Consider the following 26,970-nt stretch of genomic DNA (forward strand, 5'->3'; position numbering starts at 1 on the left):
GCGGTAGCCTTCCTGGCGTTACTTCAGTGTATACAGCAGAACTGACTGCAATTTTGTATGCTCTTAAAATCATTTTTACTCTCCGTCAATCCGTTTTTGTGATTTATAGTGACTCACGTAGTGCTTTGTCTGCACTGGAGTCTTTTAATGCATCCCATCCATTGGTTTTATCAATTTTAGAGTGGCTTTTTCTTCTTGGCCGCCGTAGCCGCCGTGTAGACTTCTGTTGGGTTCCTGCACATGTTGGTGTGGTGGGCAATGAGAGGACAGATACTTTAGCTAAAGCTGCGTCTTCTCAACAGCCCCCAGCTGACTACTCACTACCTGTTTCTGATGTAACACCTTACTTGCGGTATGCAATTCGTACGTGTTGGCAGAGACGCTGGGATGGTGTGTCTCAAAATAAACTAAAAGAAATCTTTCAGGGAGTGGTTGTGCCAAGAGTTCTTCCCTCTATGTCTCGGCGACTGGAGGTGGCTCTTGCTAGTCTTCGCATTGGGCATTCTCGGCTTACACATGGGTTCCTCATGTGTGGTGAAACTCAACAGTACTGTGATGACTGCCTCGTTCCCCTTACTGTCCGTCACTTGCTGGTCGAGTGTCCTAGTCTGGGGGGCCTGCGTCAGAGGTTCCTTCATAGGCATGGGGGAGCAGATGGTGCCTACTGTTTATCCTCGATGTTTGGTGAGGCCTCTAACGATTTTACTGATGTTTTTAGTTTTCTTCAGGAGGCGGGCCTCCTTCCACTTTTATAAGTAATTATTTTATAAATTATTCTTTTATTATTTTTAGTGTTTTATTCCTACTAACAGATATTAACTTTATTTTGAATAGACACTTTTTATTTTGCCGTGCCTTCTACTTTGTCATCCGGCGGCATATGACCCTGGCAGTTGCGCCGCCAGATTGTAATTATTTTCAATCAATCAATCAATTGAGGATGTAAAGCACCATGATCCCATTACACTGACCCATTTTCAGTAACCTTGGCCTACATTTCAAGGTGAGACATCCAAAAATGTCCAAAAATCATCAGTTTTCAGCCTCAGTTTTCTCCAAAACTATCATAGATACATGAACATGGCAGGAAATCCTGTGACGAAATTGTCTCCCAAATTTTTGCATGCAAAAAATTACAAGGTCATTCATGCGTGACACTACGATATTTCGTACATCCTACTTTTCATTTGCTCTTCCATAAAAGAAAAAAACAAAACATAAAATAAGGCACTTCTTGGCCCTAGAAACTTTATCTGTTCCTGGTCCAGGTCTGTGTACTTTTTGGTGGCCGTTTGTCCATGGTTTTTGAATTACATACAGTATTACTTAAAAAACAAAGTTTCAATCGCCTTCACTTACTTTTTAAGGTCACAGGTACAAAAATATCCAAAAATCATTAATTTTCACAATCAGTTTGCTCCAAAGCTATTATAGATATATGAACATGGAAGGAAATCCGAAGATAAAATCAGTTTCCTCACATTCGTATAGAAAAAATTTGGAAGTCATTCTTGCGTGAATTAAGATATTACGTACATCCAACTTTTCAACAACTTTCAAAAATTCTTTTCCATAAAGGAAAACCAACACAAAAATGACTCGCTCTGGCCCGTAGAAGTTATATCTTGTCCTGGACCAGGTGTGTGTACTTTATGGCGGTAGTTTCACCAAAGGTTTTTGAGTTATTGCAAAAAATTTAAGTTCAGCAAAGTTCTCGTAGCTGGAGATCAGTAACTGTCACTGACAGGTACAGCCTTATAGCTATTGTTTTTATTATTGTTATTATTATTGTTATTATTATTATTATTGTTGTTGTTGTTGTTGTTGTTGTTGTTGTTGTTGTTGTTGTTGTTATTATTATTATTATTATTATTATTATTATTATTATTGTTGTTGTTGTTGTTGTTGTTGTTGTTGTTGTTGTTGTTGTCATTGTTATTATTATTATTATTATTATTATTATTATTATTATTATTATTATTATTATTATTATTATTGTTGTTGCTGTTGTTGTTATTATTATTATTATTATGATTATGATTATGATGATGATGATTATTGTTGTTATTATCAATATTACTACTACTACTGCTACTGCTGCTACTTCTATGAATACTATTGAAACCACTAATACCACTACTACTATGGCTGCTGCTGCTGCTGCTACTGCTACAGGTATTGTTATCGCTATTACGATGATGATTAAGAAATGAATTTCATGATATACAGTAGAAAAAAAAGATGTCGATGACGGCAAAAATATTGTTGGAAATGATGATGATGGTAGTTTTGGTAGCATGACAGCAAAACCTAAGGTAATGATGCCTGGTATTATCAGGATGAAGGGGGGAGGGCGAGGTTGATGGTGTGGGTCCCCTGCCCTTTCCCTGAGTTTGTTGCCTTTCTACCATGTTGTTGTAGGTCTAAAAACTTTTTGGTGTTTTTGTTGCTGAACCTGTGTAGAGTTGCTGCTGGTGTTAGCAAACTGGCGAGGGTATTTTGTATGTACGAGTGGGAGGAGGTAATGGGTGGGATGATGAAATGGGTGGGAGGATGCTAGCCGGGGGAGATAATGAGTGGGAGGAAGTAATGAGTGGGAGGAGGTAACGAGTGGAAGGAAATAATGCGTGGAAGTAGTCAATGAGTGGGAGGAGGTAATAAGTGGGAGTAGGTAATGAGTGGGAGGAGGTAATGGGTGGGAGGAGACAATGAGTGGGAGGAGGCAATGAGTGGGAGGAGGTAATGAGTGGGAGTAGGTAATGAGTGGGAGTAGGTAATGAGTGGGAGGAGGTAATGGGTGGGAGGAGACAATGAGTGGGAGGAGGCAATGAGTGGGAGGTAATGAGTGGGAGGAACTAATGAGTGGAAGGTAATAAGTAAGTGGATATACGGTCGTGAGTGGGAAAAGGTAGTAATTGAGGGAGGATAATGAGTGGGGGGAGGTAATGAGTGGGAGAAGGTAAAGAGTGATTTTTTTTTTTTTTTAATGTGTGCGACTCTGGGCATATGCGTCACAGCCTGCTCCCAAGACCCAGTAGTCCTCCTACATATCATACACCTCTTCATGTCACCACTTCGGCGCTAACACCCACCATCCATACTGAATACGTGCTAGGGCTGTCTCATACAGGACTGTTGTATTAGTATTAGCGGGGGTATTTTTACATGTCGGCGGATCGTCCGGAAGATCAGTAAACTCTATTTTTATGAAATTCAAATCCTTAAACTCTTACCTGCCCCAGCGGGGATTTGAACCTGGGTCCGGTAGGACTGCAAGCCACCTCTCTACCGATTGAGGGTGTGATGCTTAGCCAAATATCTTGGTAGTAAGGTGCAAGAAATATAACTGTGCTCAGTAAAAAAAAAAAAAAAGTTGAAGTGCATGTGTTTGAAAGCAACACAGGAGACGTACGGTAAACAAAATACGTAAGGTACACTGCAAGCGAATGGCAGGGAAATAGTAGAGATGCGGGTGTTACAGTATTGAGACATGTTATGACGGCAGAAGGAAAGTGAGCAGCAAGAAGGAATGAAGGAAGATGACTGGGATGTTAAAAAGCAACGTTGAGAAACATATGTGTAGTGTGTGAGTCGTGCCGTGCCGTACGGCAGTGAAGTTGGGCCTGTGCTTGATAGTTAGGCGGATAAGACCGAAAAATAGGGTCCATCGTTCACTTTTTCAGGAAAGCACCAAATTTGGTGCAATTAAAGTATAGACCCATACAATTGATTTTTGAGGTGGAGCCCAAAATTCGGGGCCCCCTGGTGGCCGCCATATTGAATTCCAATATGGCCGCCTAGTTAAATCTGTTATGTGCAATATCTCCATTAATATGGCAGATACAGTCTCACTTTTAGGGTCTACCCCCATGTTTTAAGGGTCTGCAAATTTAATGAAGCCATTTATAATTGTGTTTGCGTCCGCCATCTTGGATTTCAAGATGGCCGCCATCCCGATAGCATTTTTGTAATATCTTTGAAATCAGAACTGATAATATGAATCATCTCTTCGAAAGAGGGACGTGTCTGATCTGCATCATGAACAGACACCCAGCGTTCAAGAAACCTTTGCAAGAGATGTATGTTCCCTTGTTGACGTCATAGAAGATATGGGTAATCCATTCACAGATGACAGCAAGGAGTTACTGACTTTGGATGCCAAGGACATTATGCCTGCCGATGTTACCAAGTCTGTAGCTGGAGTGAGGACTTTAGGGGTCACACAATATGAAGCATATGTGGAGGAGCGTTTGTAAAAAAGAAATCAGTCGGTTGATGCCACAATACATCGCAACAACATTCCTCTCTTCAGCAATCCAAAGCACAGTGTAAAATCAGCAGAGAAACAGAAAACTACTGAACTGAAAAGTGACCGCAGTTTATTTTCTAGACTGTATATTGCTAGTCAACGCAGAGATGGCGACCTTGACACCTTCTTCAGTCACGAAAATCAACCCCAGCCACCATCACTCAGTAAGAATGGGAAGATGAGGCAAGGAGATAAAGCTGATCTTCTAGACTGTTTAGAGGCTATATCCCCTGCTCAGAAGACCGCCCCGACTGTAGATGCCAAAGTTTTTGATGGAGGAGCTGTTATGAACTTTCTTCAGGGAATCCCAGGGAAAACCTTCCAAGAGTACGGACAGGACATTTTCCTTCCCTATCTGGAGGGACAACTGGAATCTACTAGCCGTGTGGATGTAATGTGGGACACATACCGAGATGATAGCCTAAAGTCTCAAGTTCGGGGGGATAGGGGATCTGGAACACGCAGGAGGGTAACACCAAAAACAAAGGTTCCTGGGAACTGGAAAAGTTTCTTGCGAAACGACCAGAACAAAGGGGAGCTCTTCCAGTACTTGTCTGATGTAGCTGTGAACGCACCCATCATAGGAAGAGAGATATATGTTACCAGTGGAACATCAGTTTTGTCCTCAGATCCTAATGCTGATGTGAATATTCTGAGTCCATGCAACCACGAAGAGGCGGACACCCGGGTGATCTTACACGCACTGGATGCAGCAAGAAAGGGAGCCTGCAAAATCTTGATTAGAACTGTTGATACCGACGTAGTTGTCTTGGCTATAGCTCATTTCTTTTCCATCCAAGCGGAGGAAGTGCGGATAGCATTCGGCACTGGCAAAAAATTCCGGTATATACCTATTCACAAAATCGCAACTGGGCTAGGCAAGAGGAAATCAGAAGCTTTAGCGTTCTTTCACGCCTTCACAGGTTGTGATACGACTTCCTATTTTGCAAATAAGGGCAAACTTTCAGCTTGGAAGACATGGGAAGTTTTACCAGACATCACTCCATGTTTCCATTCATTGTCGATAAACCCTGACCCCATCACCACAGAGTTTCACAAGTTAGAGCGTTTCGTTGCCGTCTTGTATGACAGAACCAATGACTCAGGATCCGTGAACAAAGTGCGGAAGTACCTGTTTGCCCAGAAGTCCAGAGAAATTGAAAACATCCCTCCGACTGCAGATGCTTTGGAGGAGCACGCAAAACGTGCAGTTTATCAGGCTGGTCATGTGTGGGGCCAGTCATTAGTACGCCAACAGGAACTGCCGTCACCAGCATCATTTGGGTGGAAACGGAAGGGATATAGCTGCTGGATCCCTAACTGGATGAAACTTCCGGTCGTGCAAACCGCATGCACAGAACTTATCAGCTGTCATTGCAAATCATCATGCAAAGGCAACTGTAAATGCTACAAAGCTAATCTACCATGTACCTCTTTGTGCGGGTGCGATGGTCAGTGTTTTCAAGACTAAAACATGGTAAGACATCGGAAATGTGTTTTCATCTGTCATTTTCCATAAATGTCATCTATATTGAGCAGTGTAAAAGGAAAGCTGATCGAATGAATGGTGGCCATCTTGAAATCCAAAATGGCTGACTCAAATTCATTTGAAAATGGCTTCATTGAATTCATAGCCCATTAAAACATGGGGGTAGACCTTGAAAGTTTTTTTGTACCAGTTATAATATGAGAGATATGAACAAAACAGTATTAAGGAGTGGCGGCCATCTTGAAATCCAAGATGGCGGACTCAAATGCATTTATAAATGATTTCATTGGATCCGCTGCCCTTTAAAACATGGAGCTAGACCCTAAAAGTAAGACTGTATCTGCCATATTAAGGGAGATATTGCTCATAATATGTTTAGCTAGGCGGCCATATTGGAATCCAAAATGGCAGCCACTAGGGGGCCCAGATTTTTGGGCTCCACCTCAAAAATCAATTGTATGGGTCTATACTACATGTGTACCAAGTTTGGTGCTTTCCTGAAAAAGTGAACGATCATTTGACTTATCCGCCTAACTATGAGGGATATAAGCAAATGCGGCAGCTGTTGGAACTACATTTAAAAAAAAAATGCAGATTTTCATCCATTTAGAGTTTAATTCCAATGACTCTGTGAAAGAATAAGACAATACTTAGGCTCAGCATTCTTTTTATACCATTTTTCCGGGAATAGTATCATATTCTAGTATTCATCTCTTCCAATTCCTCATCATTCAGTATGGAATGATAGGATTTTAGACCTAGTTAAAGTGAAGGGAGCATAGTAACGTCAGAAGTGACTGTGAAGTGACACGGAGAGATGAATAAATATGGAATAACGAAGACTGTGGAGTAAAGGCTGGCGTGGGAGAAGTAACAAGGTGACCGTCTGAGGTGGTCTGGTCACCCTACGTAAACAGAGAGCGAAAGATTGACTAGAAGAGTATATGAGAATATGATCAGTGGGAGAAGGATAGGGAAAGCAAAAACGAGTTGGCCGATGTTTAGGTAATCTTGTTAATATTGTTATTATTTATCATTCCTTCTTCCTCCTTGTTTTTCTTAGTACCACTCTAATTTTCCATGATCTCACACTGTTTCCTCCTAATCAGTCTCCCTTTCCAACATTCTCTCTCTCTCTCTCTCTCTCTCTCTCTCTCTCTCTCTCTCTCTCTCTCTCTCTCTCTCTCTCTCTCTCTCTCTCTCTTTCACACACACACACAAACACAGCAAGTACAAGTCCACCTTCACATGCACAACTCACACTACCTAAACCCCTTCCCTTTTCGTACATCACCAGCATGGGAGACTAATCTTGGTTTCACCTATCCCTCACTGAAACACACTTGAGACATTATAGGCTTTCAGTTTCCGGTCTGGTTCTCTCTTCCTAGAATTGTTCTTACCTTTCTCCTCTTCGTTCTCTTTTTCTCATTTCACCTACTTTGTCCTTTTCCTCTGTTCCAAGTTTTTCCTCCTATTTCCGGTCTTCTTACTTCTCTTTCTCTCTCTTCTTGCATTTTCAGTACTTACTTCGCCTATTCCATCTAGTCTTTTTCTTTGCCCCTCCTCTTTCTCATCTTACTTCATCTTCTATTCGTATTATTCCTCGCAGTACATGCTTCCCTGTATATTCATCTCCATTACCCCTCTTCCTTCCTCCTGCCCTTCCTCGTAGTCGACTCCTCCCTTCTTCTCTTCCATTTTCTTAAACCAACCAGTCATTATCTGCACCTCCTCCCTTCCTCTTATCTCTTCATACATACTACAGTCACGATTTCTATAGGAGTCATGTAAATAATAAACGAGAGGTAACCCAAAAAGACGAAAGAAAAAATTAAAGGTTAGAAAAAAAATGGTTGCCGATAATTTTTCCAGTCGAACGAGGCGAGACTTTTTTTCCCATCCGGAGCCAGGTCATGAATAATTTTGTGGCTGTGTGACAAAGTTTGTGTTTTTTTATTCCCTGGTAACAGGACCAATATAGATAGGGTAGATACTGTGGGTATGTTGACCGGCAGATAGGTGTGTAGGCACGTAGGTGGTTAGGTTGGTAGGTAGGTAAATAGATAGGGAGTCAGGCAGGCAGGAAGGGAGACATACAGGTTGGTAAGCAGGTAAGTAGGGAGCTAAATAGGTAGGTCGGTAGGTAGGTAGGTAGGTAACTACGTTAGGTTATGTTGGTTCGATCCTGTTAAGTTTTGTTAGGTTAGACTAGGTTAGGCTTAGTAGACAGGTAGGTTAACCCCTTCGGGATGAGGCCGTATTTTTAAAATCTCATCCTGGCTACAACCAAGCGATTATACCCAAGTCGGGCAATATCCTTAGGAATGTGGTAGCTAGAAACTGTTTACATTAGCCTGTTAACTGTGACAATGTTATCTTCACTGGGGACATGAATAGCATAGCCAGTTCTTGTTATTACGACTGTTTCAATGTATGTAACCATATATCTTCCTATGTCAGTATGTATGTGTATGTATGTATGTATGCATGTGTGTATGTAGTATGTATGCACGAAAGGATGTATGTGTATGTTTATGTAATGTATGTGTATGTAGTATGCATGTATGTATGAATGGATGTATGTGTATGTGTATGCATGTATGTATGTATGTATGCATGTGTGTATGTATGAATTGGAGTATGTTAACAAATGACAGCAATATATCTCATGATAGCCTGATCCACTTTGAAACAAAACTGGTAAATACATTGTGTGGGGGTCTGAGAGAAGTGATTCGTGTTTGGTGCAAATCGATCAAGCTCACAGTTCAAGGTGAAACGTTTTTTCGTGTTTATCTGATCGGATTTGGATCATGCTTGGCATTTATAGACTGTTTGGAGATTTGAAGAAGTGATTTAGTTCTGAAGGTGATCGGTGAAAGTTCAAGGTCATGGGTCAAGGTCAAAGTTGAGACGCAGCTTTGCTGTGTTTTCTGAGCACAATTTATTGATCTATCTTTAGGATATTATTCATTTTACAACAGATCCTTCTCGGTAGAGAGGTTAAGAAAAGGAAGGGAAAAGGAAAGGAAAGAAAATTTTATAAAAACATAGAGGGAGAAGAAAAGAACAGGAAGAAGAGGGTAAGAATACGATACATGAAAGATGAAGCAAATGCATGTAAAGAATGATGGAGAGGTGAGGGCAATGGATGGTGATGGTTAGCTTACAGAAGTTACTAGGAGGAGAAAGACGGAGTTGCTGGAGGAAGGGAGATGACTCGGTGGAGGAAGGCTGAGGAGAGGGAGGGAGATTAATGGTGGAGGGGAGGAATTGGGAAATAAATTGAAATGTGGAGAGGAAGAGGAGAGGAGCGTGAGGTGAAAGGATGGAGAAAACAGAATAAAGAAAGAGTTGGGGAAGGGATCATGCAGAGGGGAGAAGAAAAGAGAGATAGATGGAGAAATGAAAGAGGAGGAGGGAAAAGAGGAAAGTGAAGACTGGGAGATGGAGGGGGAGATAGATGGCAAAAGGGACGAGAGGTGGGAGACAGATGGAGAGGGGAAGAAAGAGGGGGAGATATAGATGGAAAAAGAGAGCAGGAGGGAGAGAGATAGAAGGAAACGGAGAGGAAAGGGAGAACAGGGGAGGGAGGAGAGATACACTGAGAGAGAGGGGAGGTGAAATGAGAGACACAGAAGGGAGGAGGAGGAGAAGGAAGGGTAAGACACATATAAAGCGAGGAGGAGGGGGAAATATAGATAACGGGAGGAGGAAAGGACGACAGGAGAAGGGGAGGTAAAGAGGTGAGGAAAGGAGGAAAAATAAGGGTGCGGACGGAGATGATGAGGGGAGAGGAAAGAGAACGATGAGATAGAAAATGGGAGGTGGGGAGAGAAGCAGAAGGAGGAATGGGAGAAAAAAATGGGTAAAGAGGAGGAGGTGTGGTGGGCAGGAGGGAGAAGTATATACACGGAAGAGTACAGGAAATGAATGGAAGATAAACAAGGAAAGCAGGTGGCTGCTGGAGTAGATATAAATAGCAGATGGGGAGAGATGAAGAAAGGAGAATGGGAAAGAGGGGGGGGGGAGAAAGGCGGTGGGAGATAAAGATGAAGAAGAGCTGAAGAGAAAGATTAATGAATGGGACGATACGAACTGACCAACGGGAGGGCAATATAAACTGTTAAAGGAACCCTTCAACCCACACCTGTATAGCTGCTGCTGTAGACGGGTTATCAGTAGTCGTGTTCCTCAGCGCTCTGCCCTATCACCAACTCTCTTCCTTTTATTCATCAGTGACCTAAGCGGTATATCTAACCCAATTCACTCATACGCAGAATGCGCCTCCCTTCATCTTTCCTTTCATTTCTCGCAGCGTCATTCTCAGCAGCCATTTCAGCAAACAAAGTATGAGGGTATGGCACACTTAATGTCTGACCTGGCTCATATCACTGATCGGGGTAGAAGTTATCTTGTTGTTTTTAATGCATCAGTAAAAATAATCAGTTCTTACATGTTTCGACCCTTCAAAATCTAACCACGTGAATATCCTATAATTTTTAACAATACCCAGCTCAATTCTGCATCATCCTTGAACATATCTGGGGCTTCATTTTCTCGGGATTTATCTTGAAAACATCATCTTACCTCCCATGTAAAATCTGCTTCCAAGAGATTAGGTGTGCTAAGCTTACTCCTAGCCTTATTTACCCTTGAAAAGTTGTTGACGTTATACGAGAGTTTTATTTGCCCCTGTGACGAATACAACTCTCATGTGTGGAGAAGCTCCCCACATACAGCTCTTCTTAACAATGTAGAATCAAAGGCTTTTCGTCTCATTAACTATCCTCCCCTTACTGGCTCCCTTCAGCCTCTATCATTTTTCCGCACTGTTCCATCTTTATCTCTTTTCTATCACTACCTCAGTGGCCACTGTTCTTCTGAACTGTCTGCTTGCATCCCGCCACGGTTACGGCGGGCGCGTAGCACCCGTGTAACAGCAAACTCTCATCCCTTTTCTGTCCAGCTCTCTAATGCAAGAGTTAACCGTTACCCCCAGTCCTTCATTAATGCAATACGTCGGCTCTGGAACTGTCTTCCTCTGTCTTTATTTCCTACTAACCATGACCTCCGGTCTTTTAAAAGCAGTGTGTCCAGCCATCTCGGATTGGACTTACCTTGAATTTGGCTCTCTATTATCTCCTTTATATTTTTTCCTCTCCTTTATATATATATATATATATATATATATATATATATATATATATATATATATATATATCATCAGCCGTTTGAGTATCCACTGCAGGACCGGCCTATCCCGACGGAAGTCGGGATGATACAGCCAATGTATCTCTACCAAGTGGTTTAAGATGCAGAGTGAGAAGTGCTTGTAAGTGAAACTGAAGTGTCGGAGTGGCTTTGGATGTGTGTGTAGTCTGTGAACCAAGTGTAATCGGCCCGCGCAAGCCGACTGGGTGCAAGCATACTTTATAGTAAGCGACGCTGGTTTAACCACACCACCCCTTGTGTCCGCCAATGCAGTACGTGGCCGGGTGAACACTCCCAAAGTTTATTACCCTGGCGGGGCGCGAACCCTGGTTCACCCGTGTACGAAACGCACACTCTACCACTGTACCACAGAGGCTCCATATATATATATATATATATATATATATATATATATATATATATATATATATATTATATATATACATATATATATATATCTATATCTATATCTATCTATCTATCGATCTATCTATCTGTCTATCTATCTATCTATCTATCTATCTATCTATCTATATATATATATATATATATATATATATATATATATATATATATATACAGTATATATCTATATACATATATATTCTCTCTCTCTCTCTCTCTCTCTCATTCCAGTATACACTTTGTTACTACATTCCCTTGCACACTCGCGTTCCGCATCCCACTCGATTCATATTGCTTTTTTCCTCTAACACTGTATCTTAACTTTGTCCGTTTCATCATTTACCTAACCCTTCTCCATATTTGAAAATCGTCCTCCTCCTTCTCCTCCTCCCCTTCTTCTTCTTCTTCTTCGTCTTCTTCTTCTTCTTTTTCTTCCTTCTAATCATCATCATCATTCTTCTCATCCATCTGACTCACATCGTCCTCCCACATTCTATGTAAATTTTCTCCTCCTTCTCTCCTTTTACTGCTACAACTTCTCCCGTTCCTGTTCCTCTGTCTGTTCCTGTTCCTGTCCTGGGCCCACACATAGACCAAGGCAGGAGCTGATGCGAAGATAGGGAGGCTATGAATAAGTAATGGCCCCTCCGTAACCATGTCTCCATACTATGTCCCTATTGATAATGTAGGATACAAATATCCAGTGAAAATATGTAACAATGAAAATAACTGCCATGATAATGATGATGATGATGTTGATGGTCCTTAATGTCACAAAAACTATCATATTGCTCACTGTCTCTACCATTACACTCAAGTGCTTGAGCCTGTCCGCTAAAGGATGCAGGCTTCTCAGTCTTTCTGCACTGTAACCAATTGGTTGTTACTCAGTTCCATCCAGTCCCAGATAATTTCAACTCTGCATATCTCATCCTTGCATTCTACTATCTGTTTGTTTTTCCTTTCAGTCAGTCTCTGGGCTGCCACGAAGTTATCTTGATTTACTACCTGTTACCTGTTTTACAAAGGACGTCACCTGGCCACATCCATATACGCATTTTTATTGTAGTGATTATATTCTCTCCTTTCGTCTGTTCCCTTAGCCAGGAATATCTCCTTGTCCATTCCTGTATCGCCCTATAGCCTTTCCAGTCCTGTCTGAGCATTCCCAAGTTTACGTTCCAAGGATTTTTTTTTTTTTTTATGCCGGGTTTCCGATCAATGAGTTAGAACAAAACGGGCAAACAGTTCCTTTTGACAAAGAATGTTGTTTGATTAATCAGGCAGTTACTCAGTATGTCAAAAGTCCTCAAACTCAGTACCAATCTTCGCTCGATTTCTTATTCATGAAATGGTACTATGTGAACTGCCTAGCTTTCGGTATATATGCTGAGAGTTTCATGGTTCTTCATCTTCTGTTTTTACTTGAAGAAAGTGGACATATCCGTTAAAAGCAACTTTCATTCTTCAGATTTTATTTTCAGCCCAGCTTTCTGATTCCCTGTGATTAGATCAACTATCATTTCTTGTAACTCCTCCCGTTGCTCACTGAAAAGAACTATGGCGTCAGAAAATCGAATATGTTTGATCGCTCTTTGTTTGTGTTCTTTCCTTTGCAATACCAGTTCAGATAAATGAAGAGTCACACTATCATCATCATCATCGTTATCATCATCATCATCATCATCATCATCTTAATTTCTCACTATTTCAAAGAGATGGGTAGGATTCAGAAACGAGAAAAGCAACAGTCAAATGCAGGATATGTTATAAGAAGGTTACTCAGTTCACTGGCCCAATCACCCTTTCACTCATCATTCAAGCCCTGGAATATGAGCCAGAGTACAGTCTGGGACAAAAGTTCGCCTACTGTTCTACTGTGTTTATACTAAGGTCATGCCTGTGTCATTTATTTCTCTGGCGCACAATATCCATAAGCACCAACTAATGCCGGTGACACAAACCGTATCACTCCCAGTTATAGAATATCGGCCAGCAGAGAAAACTGAGAAGTAGAAGAGGTGAAACACTGAGAAGTAGAAGAGGTGAAACACTGAGAAGTGGAAGAGGTGAAACACTGAGCGGTTTAGTTAACGAGTTTTTTTTTTTTTTTTTTTTTTTTTTTGACCACCATTCAACCAGGATAATTATCGTTCTCCATATCTTCCACGATATTTGGTCTGAGACTTTTTTTTTTTTTTTTTTTATAATTCTCGGCATCTAAGTAATGCAGTGCCGCGTTTTCTATTTCATTCGTCCAGTTATCTCCCGGCAGTTATCATCAGATTCAGAAAGGTCTCTCGTACACAAGGGGGTTGCTGAAGGCTGAGTCTGACCCCTTCGGTGTGAAAAGTCTGTCCTGGCTAAGAAAAGCGTTTATGTTTTGTATTAAAAAAAATAATAATAGCTATAGCTGTGAAGTGGATAATGCTAAAATATTGTAAGTCAGTTACTGAAGTAGAATAATTGGCCCTTAATACCTGCAAGCAGAACAACCAGAAAACATAATTTTTTTCATATTACATTATATTAATGCAATCTACTTTCTTATTATTTCAGGAGTGGAGCCACCTAGGATATTATCTCAGCTTCAAACCTTCCATGTAGTAAAACTTGATGGGTAACTATTAACTGAAATTAGGGTTATAATACAGGGTGGGCCAGGATAAAGACCTCAAAAATCAAAACATTTTCTTGTTACACATATTTGTTTGTGTGACATGCCATTTTGATATATAGATCTGGGAGTTTTGTCACATGTTTACATCTCACATGTAATAAGCTGAGATTTTATAGGTGGTGCTCAGTATGAGCACCACACAGGTTCAGGCATTCATTTAATCCCAAGGAAACTTTAAAATTTTCGGTCACACGCCTACACAGATCCGAAGAGTAGGCTTTGAAAAAAAAAAAAAATTGTGATTTATGCCTTCAGTTCTTGATGTGTCCTAAGACTACCTCCATTAATGCTGGCCTGAAACCAAGAGGGTTTAGTTCAGGAGAGTGAGGCAGCCAAAGGTTTTCCGTCCTTCTTGAGATTATCCTACCACCAACTTTCTGTACTAGCAGTTTAAGTATTAAATTTGCAGTATGAGGCGTTGCTTCATCCCGCATAAACCACAGCTGGTTGATAACCATTCCTCGGCGATGACTGGCAGATGCCCAAAACTCAGATTATTGAGAGATATTCTCCTAGGTCACTGATACTCTTTATCCATCATCTTCAAATCGGTAGGTGCCTATGATTAATCAGAGTTCATTGCACATCAAACTGTATATTCATGGCTGTGCGAAGGTTATTGCAAACCTCACTGGATGGCTGAGTTCTGCAGAATGCACAGTTCTTTTAATTCACCTTTCCATCTAGATGGAAGTTTCCTTCGTCATTCAACTGTACATTGTCTATCCATTGTTCGTCTTCTTCCATCTTGGTATTGAACCAAATACACATTACCAGTCGAACTTCGTTGTCCCATGCTGTTGATATATGCTTAATCTGAATGTGATATGGGAATAACTTCAGGTCCCTTATCAAACTACGGTGGATGCTTTTCCTACTAAAATCCAATTCCTGACAACGCCGTCGGCTGGACTTCTTTGGACTGTGTGTCGCATTCTGACGCACTGCATCAATGATTTCTGCGGTTCTAACTACTTCGGGTAGAACAGTTCTCTCACTTTCAAAAATTTTCAGAACATTCCAGACCGTCTTTCTGTCGGGTTCCTGTCTAACCTTAAAATAATGACAATAAGCCGGTTGGACTTAAACAATCAATTCTGTCTTAAGGCAGAAGTCGATCAGATTTCCTCTTTGTTCCATGGTGAGTGGCATACTGTTTCGGTCAGTTTTAAACACCCAACAGGACAAACTCCCATTAGTTGTCTATAATATCCGAAAAAGAGGAAAAATTCTTCTTGAAAATGAAGCATTTAGAATTAATTTTTATTGTGGTCTTCATTTCTGGGAGGACGTTCCCCTCACTGTAAAGTACTTTTGAGGAACATCTGACCTGTCCTACTTTTACTACAATGAATCTTCCTTACCAGTATCCTCCCTCTCTGTCTCTCCCCCTTCCTATCCCTTCCTTCTTCTTTTTCCTTCATTCACCCTCAATCACTGCTCTCCTTACCTTTATCTTCCCCAACCCCTCCCTCCTACTACCTGGCCCCACTTTTCTTTTCTTACCTCCTTATCCTCCTCTACTTCCTTCTTCCCACTTCTTTCTTAAGTCTAAAGTACTTCTCATCCCATCTCTTCTCTCCTTCTTCCTCATTCTCTTCCTCTATTTTTCCACCTCTTTCTTAGGCATCATATACTTCTCATCCTATCCTTACCTCCCTCCCGGACCCCTCTCCCTTCTTGTACTTTTCTTCTCCTTCCCCCAGATCAGAAATGTTCGTCATGCAGTACTTTTCTTCCTCTTTCCCCATCCCACATTCTTCCTCAATCTCGTACACTTTTTACAGCCTCCTTTCTCTTCCACACTTCCCTTCTCCTTCAGTTCATCCTCTCCCCTCTTTCTTCCTCTCTCCTCCACCTCTATCAATCTTTTCACTTTCTCACTCCTTAGGTTACACACACTTCTCCTCATCCACCCCCTCCCCAGCTCCTTCCCCCTCCCAACTATTACCTTGCCCCTGCTTTCCTCTCCCCTTCTCTCTCCTTCACTCTGGCCTCATACACTCCTTCCCCATCTCCTCCTTTCCCCTATTACTCATCATCTCACCCACTCTTCCTCTCCCTTCTCTACTTTCGTTTCATATCTTCTCAGAGACTGGTAGAATGGTTCCTCTACTCTGTTTCATGTCTCTTCTATTCTTCCTTCCTCTTTTCTCATCTCTTCGTTTCTAACTTCTTTTTCTTCTCTTCTCTGGTCATCAGCTCCACCCCTCTCTTTTCTCCCACTACTATTTCCTTCCTCCATTTTTACCTCTTCCTTCCCTACCACTCGTCGGTTGCCAACCCAGCCTTTTCACATTCTTCTCTTTACAGTGGCCTGTGTCTCCTCACCTTCCTCTCCTTCTCTTATTCTCTCCATTTTTTTCTCGCATCCTTTGTCTTCTCCCACACTGTCACTTATCATCCTCTCAGTTTTCCAATTACACGTCTCAGCCCTTAGAGTCTTTTCTTTCCTAGCCTCTCATTTTTTCTTCTTCCCTTCGTTCCTTCGTTCTGTTCCCCGCTTTTCATCTTCTCGCTTTTCCTCTCATTTCTTGCTCTCCTTGTTCATCTTCCTTTGCTGAACATTTTCAGTGCTTTCATTTACGCAGAGAGTAGGCCAGCATACTCTCTTAATACCTCCACCTTCAACTGTCTGCACCACACTACATGCACGTAAGATATCATACCCATTCCCACTCCCTTTAGCAATGACCGCTGCATTATTACAAGAAAACGAGGTGGTATCTCGGATTGCCACCACCGACAGGGTAGGGCTGGCGACACAGGGTCCTCCCGGTCACCATCTAGCGACTGTGCCGGCAGCGTCTGTTGCAATTTCCAGTTATGCTCGTCAGCGGGGAAGTGCAGGTGCGGTCTTATTCTTCACCAATATCCGTGGTCTTAGCACCAACCTTAATTCAGTCCATTTTTTCCTAGAGTCTATATCCCTTCTGGACCTACTCCTCACAGAACCACAAATCTCTCTCTCCCCCGAAATATCCCCATTTTGTTTTCCTGGTTACCATCTCCTCACAAACTTCCGTAACAAGGGTGGCACCTGTTGTTATATCAGATTTCAATATGCAGTTGACACTGTTTTAAACTTCACTTCAGCTAATTTTCATTTCTCACTGTATAACCGAAATGATCTAAATATTACCAAATATATCAGTGTAGTCTATCGCCCCCCCAGTGCTTTTTCAGAACCCAGTTTATTTGACTCCATATCCACACAGTTAAGTAACCTTCACCTTGCCCTTAGCATCGAAAGTACCATTTTGGGTTATTTTAACAGACATAGTGTTGAATGGTTATTGCATTCTGCCAGGACTGACGATACTGGTCTAGAGTGCGAGCTGTTTGCAGAATCGTTTAATCTCACGCAGTTGGTAAAGCAACCAACCAGAATACGGTACCAGATAATCCCGACCATTATGTCCATCTCTTGGATCTATTCCTGACAAATAATCCAGATCAGTATGGGATAGTAGTACTGTCACGATTTGGATTCTCTTACCACAATCTCATCAATGCATCATTGGTTAGCCACCCAAAACCTCCCCGTTCTGAACCTGTCAGAGTGACCCGAAGGCACTTTGTTAGGGCAAACTGGGATGGATTTAGAAATTATCTTGCTGACATTCCTTGGCAGTCTTTCTTCTCTAGTGATGTCGATTCTACCCGGTCCCACATTAATGACTTAATTCTAGCTGGTATGGATTTATTCATACCAAGTCAACAGTTCACTAAAAGACCGAACTCTCCAAAATGGTTTGATAGTGCCAGAGAAACAGCACAAAAGTCATTAGCATATAACTGTTACTTAAAATCAACCACATCTGAATCACTCCGTCAATTTAAAATTGCTAGAAACCATGCAAAAGTTGTAATAAAGCTCGCTAAATCAAACTTTCTTCAAAAGTATGCATCAAAACTACTTGACAACCGAAATCAATCTATCTATCTATCTATACCCCGACGCCCTAATCCCGCAAAGGGTGGCCGCAGACAAAACGCCTCCAAGTCGCTCTGTCACCCACCATTTGACTGCCCTCCCCCCAACTCATCCTCTTCTCCCTCATATACCTCTCAAATCCATCCCTCCACCTCATCCTCGGTCTACCCCTTCCTCTCCCTCCCTCCACCTCACCTACATACACCCTCTTAGTCAGTCTTTCATTCTCCATTCTCTTCACATGTCCAAACCACCTCAGTGTATTTCTCCTAATCTTCTCAACCACATCCACATCCACCCCACAACGTTCCTTCACTTCTTCATTCGTCAACCTGTCCCTCCACGTCACTCCACATGCTCCTTTCAAGTAACTCATTTCCACTGCTCTCACTCTTGACTTGTTCCCCTCTTGCAAGGTCCACGCCTCGCATCCATACGTCAGGGTGGGGATCACAATACTATCATGCAGTGACTTCTTAACTTCCATACTCACCTCCCTATTTCTCATCACTGCTTTCGGTGTACCAACAACCTTCCTTCCCTGCTGTACCCTTTCACTCACTTCATCCTCCAAAGTTCCATCCTTACTCATCACACTACCCAAGTACTTGAATGCACTCACATTCTCCATATCCTCACCCTCCAACCTTACTGCACTCTCTGTGACTTCATTCCTCTCAAACACCATAACTTTACTTTTGTTTGCATTAACTTTCAGATTCCTCCTCCTACACACTGTCCCAATTTCATTCACCAAACCTTGCAACTCCCATTCATCTTCACTCAACAATACTGTATCATCAGCAAACAGCAACACCGGAATCTTCCAAACCTCACCCTCATTCATTAGAGCCACCCCCACATCCACTACCCTACCTTGCACCTTCTTTACAACCCCGTCCATGTATATACTAAACAGCCATGGAGACATCACACAACCCTGTTTCAGTCCCACATTGAGATCAAAGAACTCACTCAGCTCACCATCCACTCACACCGTAGCCCTAGCTCCCTCGTACATACTCTTCACAGCACTCAGCAATTTCCCCTCCACTTCATATATTCTTAATACCTTCCACATACCTTGCCTGTCTATTCTGTCATAAGCTTTCTCCAAGTCCATGAAGGCAGCATACACTTTCCTTCCCTTCTCTAGATACTTCTCCACTAAACATCTTAGAACAAATATTTGATCTCCACACTCTTTTCCCTTCCTAAATCCCACTTGTTCTTCTCCGACTAGCTCCTCTGTCATATGCCTAATCCTATCAATGAGTATTCTACCATATATTTTACCAGTCACACTAAGAAGGCAAATACCCCTATGGTTACCACATACTTCTCTCTCCCTTTTTCCTTTGTATAAAGGAACAATTATACCTGATTTCCAGTCCTCTGGAACCCTTCCCTCTTCCCAAGCCAATCTACACAACTTCCATATCCACTCCACAACAATTTCACCCCAATATCTCAGCATTTCACCACACACTCCATCAATTCCTGGGGCCTTTCCCAACTTAATCTTCTTCATCGCTTCCACTGCTTCCGCCCTACTGATCTCTTCCTCCCTCCTCTCATCTCTTCTTCTCCCAGCAATTCCCCAACCACTTATACTCGCACTGCTCTCACTCTGTACATTCAACAACTCCTCAAAGTGCTCCTTCCATCTCCTCAGTTTCTCTCTCTTCTCCACCAGCAATCTATTATTCCTATCTTTCATTCCCCTACTATTTCCCCTTTCACACTGCCTTACTTTCTTTACCTCCTTCCAAAACAATTTCTTACTCTCCCTCCATTTTACACTCAGATTCCTCCCAAACTCTTCATCCACTTTCTTCTTACTCTTCTTCACCAGTCTCTTAACCTCCCTTCTCCTGCTCACATACACCTCTCTCTTCTCTTTGTCATCTTCTCCCCTACCTCTACTCACTAATCATTCACTATATGCCTTCTTCTTTTGTTCCACAGCTCGTTTCACTTCATCATTCCACCATGCTGTCCCTTGCACACCCTTGCATCTCCTCCTCACTCCAAAAACCGCCTCACACACTGTGCCTATCTCTTCCATGAATATCTTACATACATTTTCCACCCCTTCCATCTGCTCTAGCTCATACATTCCCAATCTTTCTTCCACTATGCTCTTATACTCTGCCACTTTCTCACTATCTTGCAATTTCTCCACTCTTCTCACAGGAGCTGCTTCCTCCTGTCTTCCCCTTCGTCTCCTCAACCACTTTCTTTGCAGCTCTACCTTGGCCATCACTAAGTGATGGTCCGAGACTCCATTCCCCCACCCTCTCCACACTCTTGCATCCAACACTTGTCTTCTCATTCCCTCATCCACACACACGTAGTCTGTCATTGCCTTTCGTTCATCAAGTTCACCATCCATCCTCCTCATTACTCTCCATGTATACCGGTGGATCATATTATGACGAAAGTAAGTGTTGGCTATTGCCAACCCCTTACAAGCACATATGTCCACCAAAGGACTACCATTCCCATCTACTTCAGCTGGCACACCCCACTGACCAACCACTCCATCCACTCATACATTCCCAACTTTGCCATTCATGTCTCCAATCAACAACACTCTCTCGCTCCTCTCAAACTTGTCCATACGTGCTTCTACTCTCGCCCAAAACTCATCTTTCACTCTTGCCACTCGATCTTCTGTCGGAGCATACACACATACAATCGCCCACGCTTGTATACCTACTTTCATCCTCACCCATACAATCCTTGCACCCACTGTTCCATACTCTCTTATATTCTCCTTCCACTTCTTGCTTATCATCAGACATACTCCCACTCTTGCCCTCTCATTCTCATTGACTCCTGCACATATACCTAAACCATATTCCCATTCTCTCTCCCTTTCACATATCCATTTAGTTTAAGTCAATCCACATATATCCACTTTTGCATCCTCAAGCACCTGAACAATCTCTCTCTGTTTCACTTCATAATTCACTCCTCTCACATTCCATGTTTCCACCCTAAGAATGTCCTTTGTCCGTTCCTTAGTCATCAACGTATGGTCCGTCCGGGTCTGAGGCACTTTATTCGCTTTTTTAGTTAGTTCTTTTTACGGGGTGGGGCACTAACCCACCACCAACCCTTTTAGTCGCCTCGCACGACAAGCAGGGATACTGGGGAAGTATTCTTGAAACCCTCCTACCCCCAGGGAGGTAATGACAATAGAATATTCTGGTCAGCTGTCAACTCTTTCAATAATAACTTTAACAAGTCGTCATCCTTTCCCCCACTAAAATCTTCAGATGGCAGCATTACAAATGACCTACGTGGGTAAGCAAATATCTTTGCCAGTACATTTGTCAGAAATTCTACCAAAGAGGAAGTCAGCCAGAATGTCCCAGTTCTAGAACTTGACTCTCCCGAAATTGTTCCACTTAAAATACAGACAAGATACGTAAAATTCATCCTGGACAATTTACCAACCAACAAATCTCCAGACCCAGATGGAATTCCTCCAATTGTTTTGAAAGTGTTCCCCAGAACTTGCCTCTGTTCTAGCCAAATTATTCAGACTATGCATACGTACCTCTTCATTTCCCAATTCATGGAAAGAAGCCAATATCCACCCAATTCCAAAGAAAGGAAGTTCATATGACCCCTCTGATTACAGACCAATAGCTGTCACATCTTCTCTTGGTAAAGTATTTGAAACTTTAAATAATAAGCACATATTTCAACATCTTCAATCCAACAACTTAATTAGTGATAGACAATATGGCTTTCACCATGAAAGATCCACCATTGACATACTCAATCTCCTGACTTCTCCCTTGCATGGACTAACGTTTTTTGTTCCTCTGCTTTCCTCATATCTCAGCGACAGAAAAATAAAAGTAGATGATGTATATTTAAATTTCCACTCAATTAACGCCGCCGTGCCACAGGGATCAGTTCTGGCTCCAACGCTGTTCCTGGTTCATATTAATTATCTCTTATCTGTCACCTACAATCCCATCCATTCATATGCAGATGACTCAACACTTTCCAGTTCATTCACACTCAAAAACCCATTTACAGAGTCTAATATCTCTAACTCTCAACTCAGTACAGCCATCTCCTTAAATCAAGATTTATCTACGATCAGTGAATGGGGACAAAACAACCTTGTCTTATTTAATGCCAGTAAAACCAAATATATATAGTTTACTAATAGACAGATATTGCCAGATTAGTATATTACCTTCAGTGCTACTAATATTCCCATCTCCAAAAGTATTGAAATTCTTGGTGTCTCATTTAACAATGTCCTCAGCTGGACCACTCATGTCAGATCACTTGCTAAAACTGCCTCAAAGAAACTTGGATTATTGTGCAGAGTCCGAAACTTCTTCACTGACGAGCAGTTAGCGATAATTTATAAAAGTCATGTGCGCTCTCAGCTTGAATATTGCTCACCCTTGTGGAATAGATGTGGAGAGGTTGCATTAAAATAACTAGACAAAATTCAGAACAAAGCTGTTGGAATTATTAATAACCCTATTATTATAAATAAACTACCTCCCTTGCTAGTAAGAAGGAATGTTGCCTCCCTTGCAATATTCTACAGATACTTTTATGACAAATGCTCAGACGAACTTACGTCCATTGTTCCACCTCTCCATGCCTTCCTTCGTGCTACACGGGCATCTGGTAGCTCTCATGACTGGAATATCAGTCAGCCATATTGAAGAACTTATACCTATCAAAATTCTTTTATTTTCCGAACTGCATCTTTCTGGAACTCGCTTCCCCAGAGTTGTTCCCCTCCTCCCCCCAAACTTCAACCTACAGCTGTTCAAGGCCAACTGTTACAGATATTTTATGAATGGAGGACGTCAGTAATCTGGTGTATGGATTATTTTTTTTTTTATTCATTTGTTTTTGCTTCCTCTGTTCTGTGAAAAAAAAAAAAACTTCTCCAATTCCTGTCTTCCTTTTAATCTCTCATCTCTTCTCTCCCCTCCTCTCCTAACCTGTTTGCTATTACATCCCTCCATGTTCCACTTTTCTTTTTGCAGTCTTGCTCGTCCTCTTCGTTTCTCTCCTACTACCTCATCTTCGTCCTTTCTTTCTCCAATTCACGTACCCTCCCTTCCATTTTTCCATTTACCATGCTCCTAACCTCCATTATCGTTTACTGCTTCCTTTTATTCCCTTTCCTCCTCATCCAGTCTATACTTCTGCCGCGACACACACACACACACACACACACACACACACACACACACACACACACAGATTGTAAAGGGTGCTACAGATAATTTTCAGTACATAAGTTATTTTCCTCTTATTACATTTTTATCTAAACTGATAAAGTTCATATATATATATATATATATATATATATATATATATATATATATATATATATATATATATATATATATATATATATATATCCACATCAGATATATGATATCAATTAATAATGCTAACGAGTAAAGAGATTAAGGAGTAATGTTGCATTCACCGAATCATCACCAACCTGTCAAGTGCACCTTCGCTCCTAAAAAAAAAAAAAAAAAAAAAAAAAAAGTATAGTACAGGGCATCTCAGAAAAATGTATGTACATTTTAATGAGCAATTTACGCCTTATTAAGTTCTAAATCGCTCTTGAATTTGCTTCAGACACGGTAATAATGAAAATTGGTTCTGTAGTCTGCATAAAACTTATCAGAGAGTTGTAATGTAACGAAGTAAATTTACTTGAGCACGGTGCTTAAGTAATTTTGTGGATTTTGTGGTAGGTGGGGGTGCCCATCATCCACCCATTTAGCGTACTTGTACTCCGTTTTAGGGTAGCTCTAGACTGAGCGGCAAGCCAAATGATTTCCTGTCGGAAATCATTGACAACGCTAGGTGGTAACCTTCTAAAAGCCAAACACGTACTCCCTACGTGACAACAAGTGGGTTGTTAGTGCCCCTCCTCGGAAAGCAACTAAAAATACGGACAAGAAGCCTTGGACAAGGACTGACCAACAGGTGACGATTAAAGACCGAACAAAGGACATGGTATGCATTGCGACGTGGAATGTAAGGGGTGTGAATGATGACGTGAAAGAGAGAGAGATTGTCCAGGTGCTTGAGGGTGCAAAAGTGGATGTATGTAGATTAACTGAAAATAAATGGTAAGGTCAGAGTGCGAGAGAATGGGAGTATGGACGGGGTATATGAGCGGGAGTTGGTGCGAATGAGAGGGCAAAACAAGCTGTGTATCAATCAGTTGGCTCGAGGATTGTGTGGGTAAGATTGAAAGTTGCGCTATAAATGTGGGGAACTGTATGTGTGTGTGTATGCGCCAAAGCGAGATCGTGCAAGGAGAGTGAAAGAAGAGTTCTGGACAAATGTGGAAGCGTGCATAGAAAAGTTTGAAAGGCATAAGAGAGTGTTTCTGATTGGAGATATGAATGGAAAAGTAGGGAATGTGAAGGTGGATGGAGTAGTTGGTGAGTGGGGTGTGCCTGCAGAAGTGGATGAGAATGGCAATGCTCTAGTGGACATTTGTGCAGGGAGGGTGTTGGTGATAGCTAATACCCTGTTCAGGCACAAAATGATTCACAGGTATCTGTGGCGAGTGATGAGAAGGGTGGATTGTGAACTGAATGAATGGAAGGAAATGATTGATTATGTGTACGTGGATGACTGAATGAGAAGGTTTGTGATGGATACAAGAGCATATAGAGACTGCGTGAGTTGACTTTCTGACCACCACATGGTGGTGGTGAAAGTCAAGATTCAAATGAAATGGAGGAATAGGAGCAGGGAAGGACAGGAGGAAGTAGTTCATACCAGGTAGAAAGGTTGCAAGAGGATGGAAAAAAGGCAGATTATAAGAGAAAAGTGGAAGAGCAGTTGGGTAAATATGATTTGGAGCAGATGGAGGACGTGGAAGGTCTGTGCAAGATATTCACAGAAGAAATCTGTGCAGCATATAAGGTGGTGTGTAGGCTGAAAAGAAGACGAAATGGGGTGCAAGGAACAGCATGATGGAATGAAGAGGTGGGACAGGATGTGGCACAAATGAAGTAAGCATATAGTGAGTGGATGAGATACAGGGGCGTGGAGGAAGTTGAGAGATGGAAGAGAGATTTATATGTAGAGAGGGAAGAGAGAGACGAAAAGATTAATAAGAGAGAGAGTGAGAAGAGAGTGGACGAGGAATTTGGAAGCAATTTGAGCGAAAAATGGAGGGAATGTAAGAAAATGTTCTGGAAAGAGGTACAGAGAGATAGACAAGGTGATAAAGTAGTTGCGGAGTGAAAGATAAAAATGGTAGATTGCTAGTGGAAATGGGAGAAAAACTGAGGAAATGGAAAGAACGCTTTAAGGAACTGTTGAACATAGAGAATGATAGCAATGTGAGTATAAGTGGCTGAGGAATGGCTGTGAGAAGGAGGGATGTGAGAGAGGAAAAAATCATTTGGATGGAAGTTGTGGAACCAATGAAGAAAGTCAAAATTGGGAAAGCCCCGGGAATTGATGCAGTGTGTGGCAAAATGCTGAAGCATGGGGGAGAGATAGTAATAGAATGGATGTGGAAGATGTGCAGACTGGCCTGGGAGGAAAATAGAGTCCCGGAGGATTGGAAATCAGGTATAATTATAACCGTGTACAATGGAAAAGGGGAAAAAGGAATGTGTGGTAATCATAGGGGCATTTCTCTTCTTATTGAAATATGAAAAGTATTTGGTAGGATACTTACTGACAGTTAGGGAAGTAACAGAGAAATTTCTTGAAGAAGATCAGGGATACTTTAGGAATGGAAGACGTTGTGTAGATCAGATATTCATTCTTAGGGTATTTAGTGCAAAAGTTTCTAAAGAGTGGAAAGAAGTTGTATGCGGCCTTCATGGATTTGGGGACAAGGTGGATAGACAAGAAATATGGAAAGTATTAAGAATATATGGAGTAAAAGTTGCTGAATGCCGTGAAGAGTATGTATGAGGGTGCGAAGGCTGCAGTGCATGTGGACAGTGAACTCAGTGAATTTTTCTATTTGAAGATTGGATTGCAACAGGGATGTGTCATGTCTTCATGGTTGTTCAATCTGTTTATGGATGGGGTTATAAAAGAGATACAAGGAAGGGCAGTGTATGTTGGAGTTGCCCTAATGTGAGAGTGCAGTGTTTGGAAACTCCCTGCACTGTTATTTGCAGGTGATACCGTAATGTTATGTGAAGATGACAGGGAGCTGCAGGCTTGGTGAATGAGTCTGGGAGAGTGTGTAGGAAACAGAATCTAAAGGTTAGTGTAGGGAGGAGTAAAGTGATGGTCTTCGAGATAAATGAAGTCACTGAATGGACAGCGAGGTTGGATGAGGAGGAAAGGAAAATTAGTGTGTGTTAAATACTTGGGTAGTGTGATGGGTAAGGATGGAAGTTTAGAGGGTGACGTGCTGGAAAGGGATCAGCAGCGAAGAAAGGATGCTGGTTCTTTGAAAGCAATGATAAGAAACATGGAAGAGAGCATGGAAGTAAAAAAGTCGCTGCTTGACAGTATTGTGTTACCAACTCGAATGTATGAAAGTGGAGCTTGGACCTTGTTGGAAGGACGCAAGCCAAGAGTGAAAGCAGTGGAAATGAGTTATATGAGAGGAGCATGTGGAGTCACAGGGAGAGACATACTGACAAATGAGGAAGTGAAGGGGGATTGTGGTGTGGATGTGATGTGACAGAAATAGTTAGGAGAAATACATGGAGGTAGTTTGACTATATGGAGAGGATGGAGAGCGAGAGGCTTACAAGGAGAGTATATGTGAGTGAGGTGGAGGACAGGGTGAGGGAGGGGGAGGCCAAGGATGAGTTGGAGGGATGGAGTGGAGAGGTATATGAGAGAGGGGTGTGTGAGCTGAGAGCAGGGCAGTGAAATGGTGGGGGACAGGGCGACATGGAGGCGATTTGTTTGTGGCCAGT

The sequence above is a fragment of the Coenobita brevimanus genome, chromosome 7 (assembly GCF_032717465.1).
Source record: "Coenobita brevimanus isolate Jiangsu-jjx chromosome 7, ASM3271746v2, whole genome shotgun sequence".
Lineage (NCBI taxonomy): Eukaryota > Metazoa > Arthropoda > Malacostraca > Decapoda > Coenobitidae > Coenobita > Coenobita brevimanus.